Source organism: Bison bison, unplaced genomic scaffold (assembly GCF_000754665.1).
Source record: "Bison bison bison isolate TAMUID 2011002044 unplaced genomic scaffold, Bison_UMD1.0 scf7180017864518, whole genome shotgun sequence".
NCBI lineage: Eukaryota > Metazoa > Chordata > Mammalia > Artiodactyla > Bovidae > Bison > Bison bison.
Window position 1 is genome coordinate 19,455,855 of NW_011495071.1, and position 9,957 is coordinate 19,465,811.

Genomic DNA, 9,957 nt, shown 5'->3' on the forward strand with positions numbered 1-9,957 from the left:
TAAGGCGCAGAGTCCAGGCTCGGCTACCAAGGTCCCCGCCCGCTCTTCCTGGAACCCTACTCTCCCCTTCCCTCCCGTTCCCCCCACCTCCTTACCGAGAGCGGCGCCGGCCGCCGAACCTCGAGTCCAGCCTCTATTCTCGCCCAGGGCCGCGGGCGCAGTGGGCCGGAGCGCCTGCGAACGTGAGCGAGCTAGGGTCCCCGCGCAGGCTTAGCCCGGCGAGCGCCTGCGGTTCTGCGCCTTGCGGCGGACAAGACCGGGAGACGCCCCCATCTGCGGCGAGACCAATGACAGGGCCACGGGCGGCGCGGCCCGCCCCCAGGTGGAGGCCCGTAGCCAATGGCGGCGCGGCGCGGAGCCCACCCCCACCCCCGCTCTCCACCCGCCCCGCCCCTGGGGGGCCAGCTGTCACCGCGGCAGCCGCGGGCGCACGTGGGCTGTAGCCCGGCCCTAGAGTAGGGAGCAGCCCGGCGCTCCCACCGAGATCAGTGCAATTCTGAGACCAGCAGAGGGCCGATGGGGACAAGGCGTGGTGGTGCTGCTAGATGAAAACCCTGGTGCGGGTATCCAAATGTCAAGAGAGAGGCAAGGGCTGGGCTTCACGCTCCTTGGCCTAAGAAGCTGGAAAGCAACACTCGGTGTCCCCTTTTGGACTTGGGGGAACGGCATACCAGTTCTAGTACCGGCCGTGGCCCTTCCTTCTTGCTTTGCTTCTTGATCACTCTGGGCTTCAGCAAACCCCTGCTAGCGGATAGGCCCTTCCCCTCACCTGGACTGGCCTTAGAATAAAACTGGTGGAAAGAGGCGGTGGTGCATATCACCTGTTCAGTTCAGTTCAGTCGCTCAGTAGTGTCCAACTCTTTGCGACCCTATGGACTGCATTGCACCAGGCCTCCCTGTCCAACACTGACTCCCGGAGTTAACTCAAACTCATGTCCATTGAGTCAGTGATGCCATCCAACCATCTCATCCTCTGCTGTCCCCTTCTCCTCCTGCCTTCAATCTTTCCCAGCATCAGTGTTTTTTCCAATGAGTCAGTTCTTTGCATCAGGTGGCCAAAGTATTGGAGTTTCAGCTTTAACATCAGTCCTTCCAATGAATATTCAGGGCTGATTTCCTTTAGGATGGATTGGTTGGTTCTCCTTGCAGTCCAAGGGACTCTTAAGAGTCTTCTGCAACACCACAGTTCAAAAGCATCAATTCTTTGGCACTCAGCTTTCTTTATAGTCCAACTCTCACATCCATACTTGACTACTGGAAAAACCATAGCTTTGATTAGACAGACCTTTGTCAGCAAAGTAATGTCTCTGCTTTTTAATATGCTGTCTAGGTTAGTCATAGCTTTTCTTCCATGGAGCAAATATTTTTTAATTTCATGGCTGCAGTCACCATCTACAGTGATTTTGGAGCCCCCCAAAATAAAATTTGTCACTGTTTCCATTGTTTCCCCATCTATTTGACATGAAGTGATGAGACCAGATGCCATGATCTTAGTTTTCTGAATGTTGAGTTTTAAGCCAATTTTTTCACTCTCCTCTTTCATTTTCATCAAGAAACTCTTTAGTTCTTCTTCGCTTTCTGCCATAAGGGTAGTGTTATCTGCATATCTGAGATTATTGATATTTCTCCCAGCAATCTTGATTCCAGCTTATACTTCATCCAGCCCAGCATTTTGCATGATGTACTCTGCATATAAGTTAAATAAGCAGGGTGACAATATACAGCCTTGATGTACTCCTTTCCTGATTTGGAACCAGTCTGTTTTTCTATGTCCAGTTCTAACTGTTGCTTCTTGACCTGCATACAGATTTCTTAGGAGGCAGGTCAAGTGGTCTGGTACTCCCATTTCCAAAGTGTGGAAAAATTTTCCACACTTTGTTGTGATCCACACAGTCAAAGGCTTTGGCATAGTCAATAAAACATAAATAGATGTTTTCTGGAACTCTCTTGCTTTTTCGATAATCCAACGGATGTTGGCAATTTGATCTCTGGTTCCTCTTCCTTTTCTAAATCCAGCTTAAACATCTGAAAGTTCATGGTTCACGTATTGCTGAAGCCTGGCTTGGAGAATTTTGAGCATTCCTTTGCTAGCATGTGAGATAAGTGCAATCATGTGGTAGTTTGAACAGTTTTTAGCATTGCCCTTCTTTGGGATTGGAATGAAAACTGACCCTTTCCAGTCCTGTGGCCACTGCTGAGTTTTCCAAATTTGCTGGCATATTGAGGGCAGCACTTTCACAGCATCATCTTTTAAGATTTGAAATAGCTCAACTGGAATTCCATCACCTCCACTAGCTTTGTTCATAATGATGCATCCTAAAGCCCACTTGACTTCACATTCCAGAATGTCTGGCTCTAGATGAGTGATCACACTATCGTGGTTACCTGGGTCATGAAGATCTTTTTGGTACAGTTCTTCTGTGTATTCTTGCTGCCTTTTCTTAATATCTTCTGCTTCTGTTAGGTCCATACTATTTCTGTCCTTTATTGTGCTCATCTTTGCATCAAATGTTCCTCGGTATCTCTAATTTTCTTTTAGAGATCTCTAGTTTTTCCCATTCTATTGTTTTCCTCTATATCCTTGCATTGATTACTGAGGAAGGCTTTCTTATCTCTCCTTGCTATTCTTTGGAACCCTGCATTCAAATGGGTATATCTTTCCTTTTCTCCTTTGCCTTTAGCTTCTCTTCTTTTATCAGCTTTTTGTAAGGCTTCCTCAGACAACTACTTTTGCATTCCAGTCTCTTATAGTGAAAAGGACATCTTTTTTGGGGAGTTGTTTCTAGAATGTTTTGTAGGTCTCCATAGAACCGTTCAACTTCAGCTTCTTCGGCATTACTGGTTGGGGCATAGACTTCAATTACTATGATATTGAATGATTTGCCTTGAAAAAGAACAGAGATCATTCTGTCATTTTTGAGACTGCATCCAAGTACTGCATTTCAGACTCTTTCTTTGACTGTGAGGGCTACTCCATTTCTTCTAAGGGATTCTTGCCCACAGTAGTAGATATAATGGTCATCTGAGTTAAATTCACCCATTCCAGTCCATTTTAGTTCACTGATTCCTAAAATGTTGATGTTTAGTCTTGCCATCTCCTGTTTGAACACTTCCAACTTACCTTGATTCATGGACCTGACATTCCAGGTTCCTATGCAATTTTCACCTGTTACTTTAGTCAAATCATGCAAGCACCCTCTTGTCTGTCAAATGGCTACCTTAATCTCTGCTCTGCCCACCCTCCGTGGTTGCCCCCAGCTCCAGAGAGCACCATTCACAGAAAAAACTGTGAACAGTGAGAGGGGTGTGACGCTGCTTTGTGAACTGTGAATACGGCGAACACCTTGGGCAGACTGCCGTGGTAGCAGTGATAATGAAACAGGCATCCCCCTTGCAGGAGGTATGTCTTACCTCTGGGGCCTAAGCGCCTGTCATGGGCTTGGCCCAATATAAATGTTCTTGGGACAGAGCTGACCCAGGGGTAGGAGAACAGGCAGACTTGGGCAGTAAGAAAACAGTATCGTGTCTCCAGGCTGCTGAAATTTCCACAGCATCAGACCACCCCCTGAAGAGACTGTGTTCCCTTGCCAGGCAAGTTTAAACAGAGCAGTTTGTCCCTATCAAACCTGGGGTTTATTTTTTCCCATGCCCCTTACCATGTGACCCTATTTGAGACCTTTAGGGTTTTCCCAGGGATTGTCCTACTTGGTTGTTCACTTAGCATCTTCAGAGTTCAATCCACTTCCTGCAGATGAACTTTCAGCAAAAGCCGTCCCTGCTCAGTTTGCAAGACTCAGTCAGCGTTGATTCTCAGAGGGGCAGCTCTCCACTCGGATGCAACTCTGCCTGTGATGCCAGTTGATGGAGTGTCTTCTACACACATTATCTCACTTAATTCTGACAGTGGCTCTGCACGGTGTGCATTTTTATCATCATCCCCTTTTGCAGATGTGAAAACTCAAAGAAGTAAAGTAGCTTATCAAGGTCACATGGTTAATAAGTTTCAGAGCCTAGGTTTGATTCTGGATTCAAGAAACTGCATGCCTAATCACTGTGAACTGGGGTCTCTGCAGTCCTGCCCACGCTTCTAGAGCACTGGACAGGCCAGGTCTATCCCTGAAGAAACTCTTCTGGGGCCTGACCAGCCCCAGTCCATCCACCATTCTGGTGAGCTCAGGCCTGGGCACTGTCAGGGACAGGAAATGAGATCAACATGGCCCTGCCTTATTTACAGAGTGACTGATAGAGGAAACAGCATTACCTCTGCCCCCAGCCCAGATCCTCACTAGACACAAGCTTCTTGCTTCTGGTCTGGGCTTGAGACACCCATGCTAGGGATGGAGATGGAGACAGAGTCATTCATTCATTTCATTGATGCTACTGTGAGCTGAATATGATTCTTGCATTCATGTAACTTATTCAGCTGATAAATAATCAGAAGTACACAGTGCTAGGGGGGCTGTGTTCTTTATCACTTTTATTTTTTATGATTCCTGTCACCTTATCTATGGCATGTGTTCTCCAAATAAACAAATTTAACCCTATTGCAGGAACAACTGTGTGCCCACCACAGTGAGATAGCATGGCTCAGCAGAGAAATTCTATTAGCTCAAAAATCAATGTGTTCCTAGGTGCCTCCTCTCCCAACCCTATTCCCAAACTTTTTGACTTGGGGGCCTCAGATAAGAAAGGTCCCTGTTAGGTGAGTCTGAGGGCTGAAGAGTGAGCTTTTCCTTGGATGTAGGGCAAGCTGGGAGCTGATGAAGGCTGATTGCAGGGAGATAAGCATTGAGACTTCTTGAATCAGTGGTCAGAGCCTCTTGCTACATCCAAGCCACCCTTGCTGGCCAGCTCCCTAGGAGGTGGAGAGGAATGGAAACAGAAGATCACAATTGTCCTTTCTCTGGACAAAGTGGTAGCCTGGACTCTGTTGGGAGTTTATACAACTAAGATCGTCAAAGAAGAGATCTTACAATGTTAGAGTGAACTTAAAGGAAATATTATATAAGACCCTCACTGAACAGATTCAAGAAATTTACACATTAATCGGGAAGGGAAGGTACCATGAGAGTCACAGAGTACAAAAGTGGGTTCCAGGAGGTTCTAATGCCCCTACTTCACTCTGAGCATGCCAGGCAAACTCAGCCTCTTTGGGCCATGGCTTAGACTTCTATATTTAATGACAATCTCTCCCCAGCCCACTCTTCTGGGATGGCGAATGTGTGCTTGTGAAGGTTGTCTGGGAGATGCAGATGGCCACATTAGCATCAGAGGAAGGGAGAAAAGGAAGGCCCAGATTCATTCCTAAAAATATCTGCATCTCAGACTGGAAGCAGTGAGTCTCAGCACCACTGCGCATGCCTCCTCCTGAAAGAACTCCAGCTGGTGATCTTCATCCTCAGCAGTTATCCACCTGATGGTGTCCCAGTGTGGGGCTGGGGCAGGAGGCAGGGAGGGGGGATCAGGCCTTTCTTCTTATTTTCAGCCAAGCAGTTGGCTTGAAGAAAGGTCAGAGTTGAACTAAGTGGATTCCCAATGGACAGATTTCCTGCTGAGGAGCCTGAGTGTGTCTCACAGCATTTGAATGTTAAGGAAAAGAATCACCACCTGAGCCTCCTCCTCCAAATAAGAAAGGGTTTGTTCCCTCAGACCCCTTCCTCATATACAGATGTTCCAGGAAGGGATAAAACTGGTCAGTGAGTGTGGTCTCACACACTTCCTCCCCAAACCACTATCAAAGGACTTCAGTCTTTTAGAAAGAGGTGTGTGCTTAATCGTTCAGTTTAGTCTGACTTTTGGACCAATAGACTGTTGCCTGCCAGGCTCCTCTGTCCATGGGATTCTCCAGGCAAGAATACTTAGAAAGAGGAGGAAGGCTGATATCTACACAGAGTCGGATGACCTTGTTAGATGATAAGAAAAGGCTGACTGGCACCTATCCTTGGGAGGTATCTTTGGAGAAGGGTTTTCTAAGTCAGGAAGTGGAAACATTTTTACCTCTCTCAAACAGACTCAGGACTGTGTGAGAAGCAGGAATCACTCAGGTTTTATTCCAATCCCTTATCATCCTGATGGCTGCAGAATGCACTGTTTCTCACAGATAAGACATATAAAAGTTTTCAAGGTCACTAGGAACTCATCAGGCCTTCCACACATGCAGTGCATTTTCCAGACAGTTTGGAGAAGAGATGGCACCTGTCAAAATCAATAATGCCCTCAGAGCCACCGCAGCACTTTGGGGGAATGTGTGCATTTGGCTGCAAGGATGGGAAGATCAGCGCTGGAGAGATGAGGCCACAGGCAGGAGGTGATGATGGAAGAACCAGAGCAAACAGAGCAGGTATGCGGAGGAGAGGGGAGGAGACACAGGATCACGAAAGTAGTCTGACCAGCTCCAAACAGCCTGGGGAGATGGTAGAGGCTGAGTCACAGGTAGATACATACATACTCAAAGCCACCTGTGAAATCCAAGGGTACAGTTCTGGCCCCTAGAGACAAATGAGACTAAACAATACCACCAAACCAACTGCACCCTGGTGGCAGGCTGGGCCCAACTGCTGCCCTGGCAGAGTCCTGTTCATGCAAACCTGAAGCCCACTCTAGAACATACTGCTCTCATTCAACAAAGCTTCCCAGACCACCACAGGGTAGCTGGTTAGGGGCAAGGATGGGGATACTCTCTTCTGTTCTAGCCCATAGAGGGCACTCAGTCAAGTTTATCTGTATATCCATCCAACATATATCCACCCCACAAATAGGTACAACGCAGTTATTCTAAGAGACATCATAGTCAAGTAGTTAGTTGCACAAACCGTGAAGTCAAGATGCCTGAGTTTGAATCCCAACTCTGCCACTTATTAACTAGGTGACCTTGGGTAAGATCTTAACCTCTCTGTACAGCAGGTTCCTCACCTATAATAGGGGAATAGTTATAGGATAGCATAGTTAGAGGGAGATGTGTGCTTAGAACACATACACATAGTAAATGACATATATGAGTTTTGATTAAAGTAACTTGGGGGCTGGTATCAGTAAGGCGGTAGAGAACTGGAGTCTCTAAGAGACACCGTTATGAGCAACTCCAAGTCAGGGACATGGCCCCTCCCAGTGCTACACTTGTGTATCTTCAGCCACATTTTAAGGTGGATAATTATCATCCACACCTTAGAGATGAAAAAAATGCAACCTTGGAGAAGTGAAGCCACTCTCCCAAAGTCTCCCAGGAGCTGGTATATGACAGGGTGAATCTAACTGACTCCCTACTCCTGGTTACAAGACAGGACAGAGCACCTAGGCCCAGCCAGCCATGTAGGCTCAGTGGTGACAGTTCCAACAGACATGTGTCTGGTCCAAGCAGATTTCTTTTTCAGGACCAGTGTACAGGTAGCACAAGAGAAGCTCTCTGCCCCTGGAAGTCAGGGCTACCAGTAGCTGTGTCCCACATGTGATGGAAGAGATCTGACTACAATAGGCATGTAGGAGACTCCTCTGAAGAAGTAAAGTTCCAGCTATCCTTTGCAGTTCTCTTGACTCTGCCCTCCCTTGTGTTGGTTTTGTCTTCAGGCTGATTTTTTCTCTCTGTAGCCAGTACCAGAAAAGCTTCAATGCCAGAAGCTACCTGATACCAAAAGCCATTTCTGACCCAGCATTCCAAGCAGGAATCCTGAGATCCACTCTGATTGGACTGAGTCACATGCCTCCTTGAACCCATACCATAACCAGAGGTCTGGAATGTGCTGATTGGCTGTGCTAGTCAGGACCCCTGCCTGGAGCTGGGGTAGGCTCAGCTTCCCCTGAGACACTCAGGCTACATGGGACGGACAGGGACACCTGAATAAAAGCTGAGATGGTTAGGAAGGGAGGAGAAGGGATAGATGGTTATACGCTGGGTGGGTATAGCAGATGCTGCTGGTTTTCATATCCACAAATGGGTTTCTATTGCAAGCACCTGTGACTCCATACCTGTGGGTTTCCTCTGGCCTCTGCAGCGAGCTCAGCCAATGCATAGCACAGGCCAGAGTACTGGAGATTTAACACCTCCAGTAGTAGCCTTCAAACAAGAGTGGGCAAGAGTTGGTGGATACATACCCCAAATGTCTCAGCATCAAGTGGGATGTCTTGGAGGTATGTGCTCTATCTGTCTCTGTCCCAGAGATCTCCAGAAGGGCAGAGCCCAGGTGCCCACAGCAGTGATTGCTCATTAACATGTTCTATATTGGTTCCCTCTTATCACCTCCTCAGCTCTTTCCTGATGCTTTCCAAACTTACTTCCCAAATAAACTGCTTGAACTCAGATTCTCTTCTCAGGGTCTGCTTCTGGGGGAACCCATTCTAAACTATAGAGTCATCTAACCCCGACCTACAACTCCTTGAGATGAGCTACAGTGAGTTTATCAATGCTGTACCTTCTGTGTGTGTAGCTGAAACAGCACCCCGTACCTGGAAGATGTCAGTAAATGTTTGTTGAAAGAATAAAAGAGGAAGCTATTCAAAAGCACAAGGTGTTTGTCCCACCCACCGCAGCTTCTCCAGTGGGTCTGGATCTTTGCCATGGACTTTGGCCAATATGAATACTCAGAAGGAATTTGTGCTTTTCACCTCTGAGCAATATCCTTGTATGTCATCCTGACCTCCTCTTCTATCATCTGCTCCTCACTCTGACCCCACCCACATACCACCTCATATGAAGGTTTTCTCTAAGTTCCATGCATTTTGTAGCAGATAAATACATTTTAATTAAAATTAAATTCCTGCCCAACTGCTCTTCTATTCAAATCCTTCTCCTAGATGCAGCTTAGACAGCAAGAAACTACCCAGGGCAGCCCAGCCTCTGATGGGTTCAGAGAGCTGGTTCTTCCCCTTGTCCAGATGTGTGGGGTCTGCAGGGCTGAAACCCCCAAACAAAAAGGCACAGTTCAGCTTCACAGGTCAAATTCTGGTGGAAAGTGCTCAGGCCCCGACAACCTGGGTTCCAGTAGACTTTGAACAGGTGATGGAGATAATACGCCTTATTTGGTAAGCACAGAGTATAGATTAAATCAGGTGACAAACATACTTGAAGGTGTATTGTTGGCTCTAAATGTTAGTTGTTTTCCCTCCTATTTGTAAGTGTGATTATTTTATATTGTAGCAACTTACGAAGCTAGAACTGGGGTTCCCAGAACTCCCTTGGGGCCACCAGGCTGTCAAAGGAGGAGGTGGTGAAAAATAGACACAAGTTCCAGCTTCTCTTCAAGGGTTGTCAGTGTTCCGTGTGCTCTGTTTTATTTTTGTTGTTGTTTGTTTGTTTCACATCTGTGTTGTCTTCTCACCTGCCAACCCTGCTAGCCAACACAACTTCAGGCCCCTAGTAGACATCGAGGCAACAGCATTCCCAGACCTCTTCACCAGCTGCCTTGGCTGTGTGAACTTCTCTCTCGATAATCATCCCTTATCCCATATCCCAGTGTGGCCCTGCTTCCCCGATCAAGCCCTAACTGATACACTAGGTAAATGAGACTGCCACTCCTCATGGGCCTACAGTGGACCTGTCATTACTTTACACATCTTCACATCATCCGTACAAGATTACTTCTGAGAATTATGGACTGAGATTATTAGCCCACTTTTATACTTGGTGTAATAGGGTGTTTCAGAGAAGCAGAACCAATAAGAGATTCAGTTCAGTTCAGTTCAGTTCAGTCGCTCAGTCGTGTCCAACTCTTTGCGACCCCATGAATCGCAGCACGCCAGTCCCCCCTGTCCATCACCAACCCCTGGAGTTCACTCAGACTCACGTCCATCGAGTAGTGATGCCAGCCAGCCATCTCATCCTCTGTTGTCCCCTTCTCCTTCTGCCCCCAATCCCTCCCAGCATCAGAGTCTTTTCCAGTGAGTCAATATAGGTAAAGATACAGATAGATTTATTACGAGAAATTCGCTCATTTGGTTATGGAGACTGAGAAGTCCATGGTCTGC

At 47.2% G+C, this 9,957-nt stretch overlaps 1 protein-coding gene across 5 annotated transcripts in view; it reads right to left on the reverse strand.

The window, feature by feature from the left end:
• MICAL2 (microtubule associated monooxygenase, calponin and LIM domain containing 2) overlaps positions 1 to 170 on the reverse strand; it is a 241,958-nt gene extending 241,788 nt beyond the window's left edge. For all 5 annotated transcript variants that reach the window (XM_010830618.1, XM_010830615.1, XM_010830616.1 and 2 more), the window contains exon 1: positions 96 to 170. The gene's annotated coding sequence lies outside the window, so the exon portion shown is untranslated. The remainder of the gene's footprint in view (positions 1 to 95) is intronic.
• Positions 171 to 9,957: the final 9,787 nt, after the last annotated feature.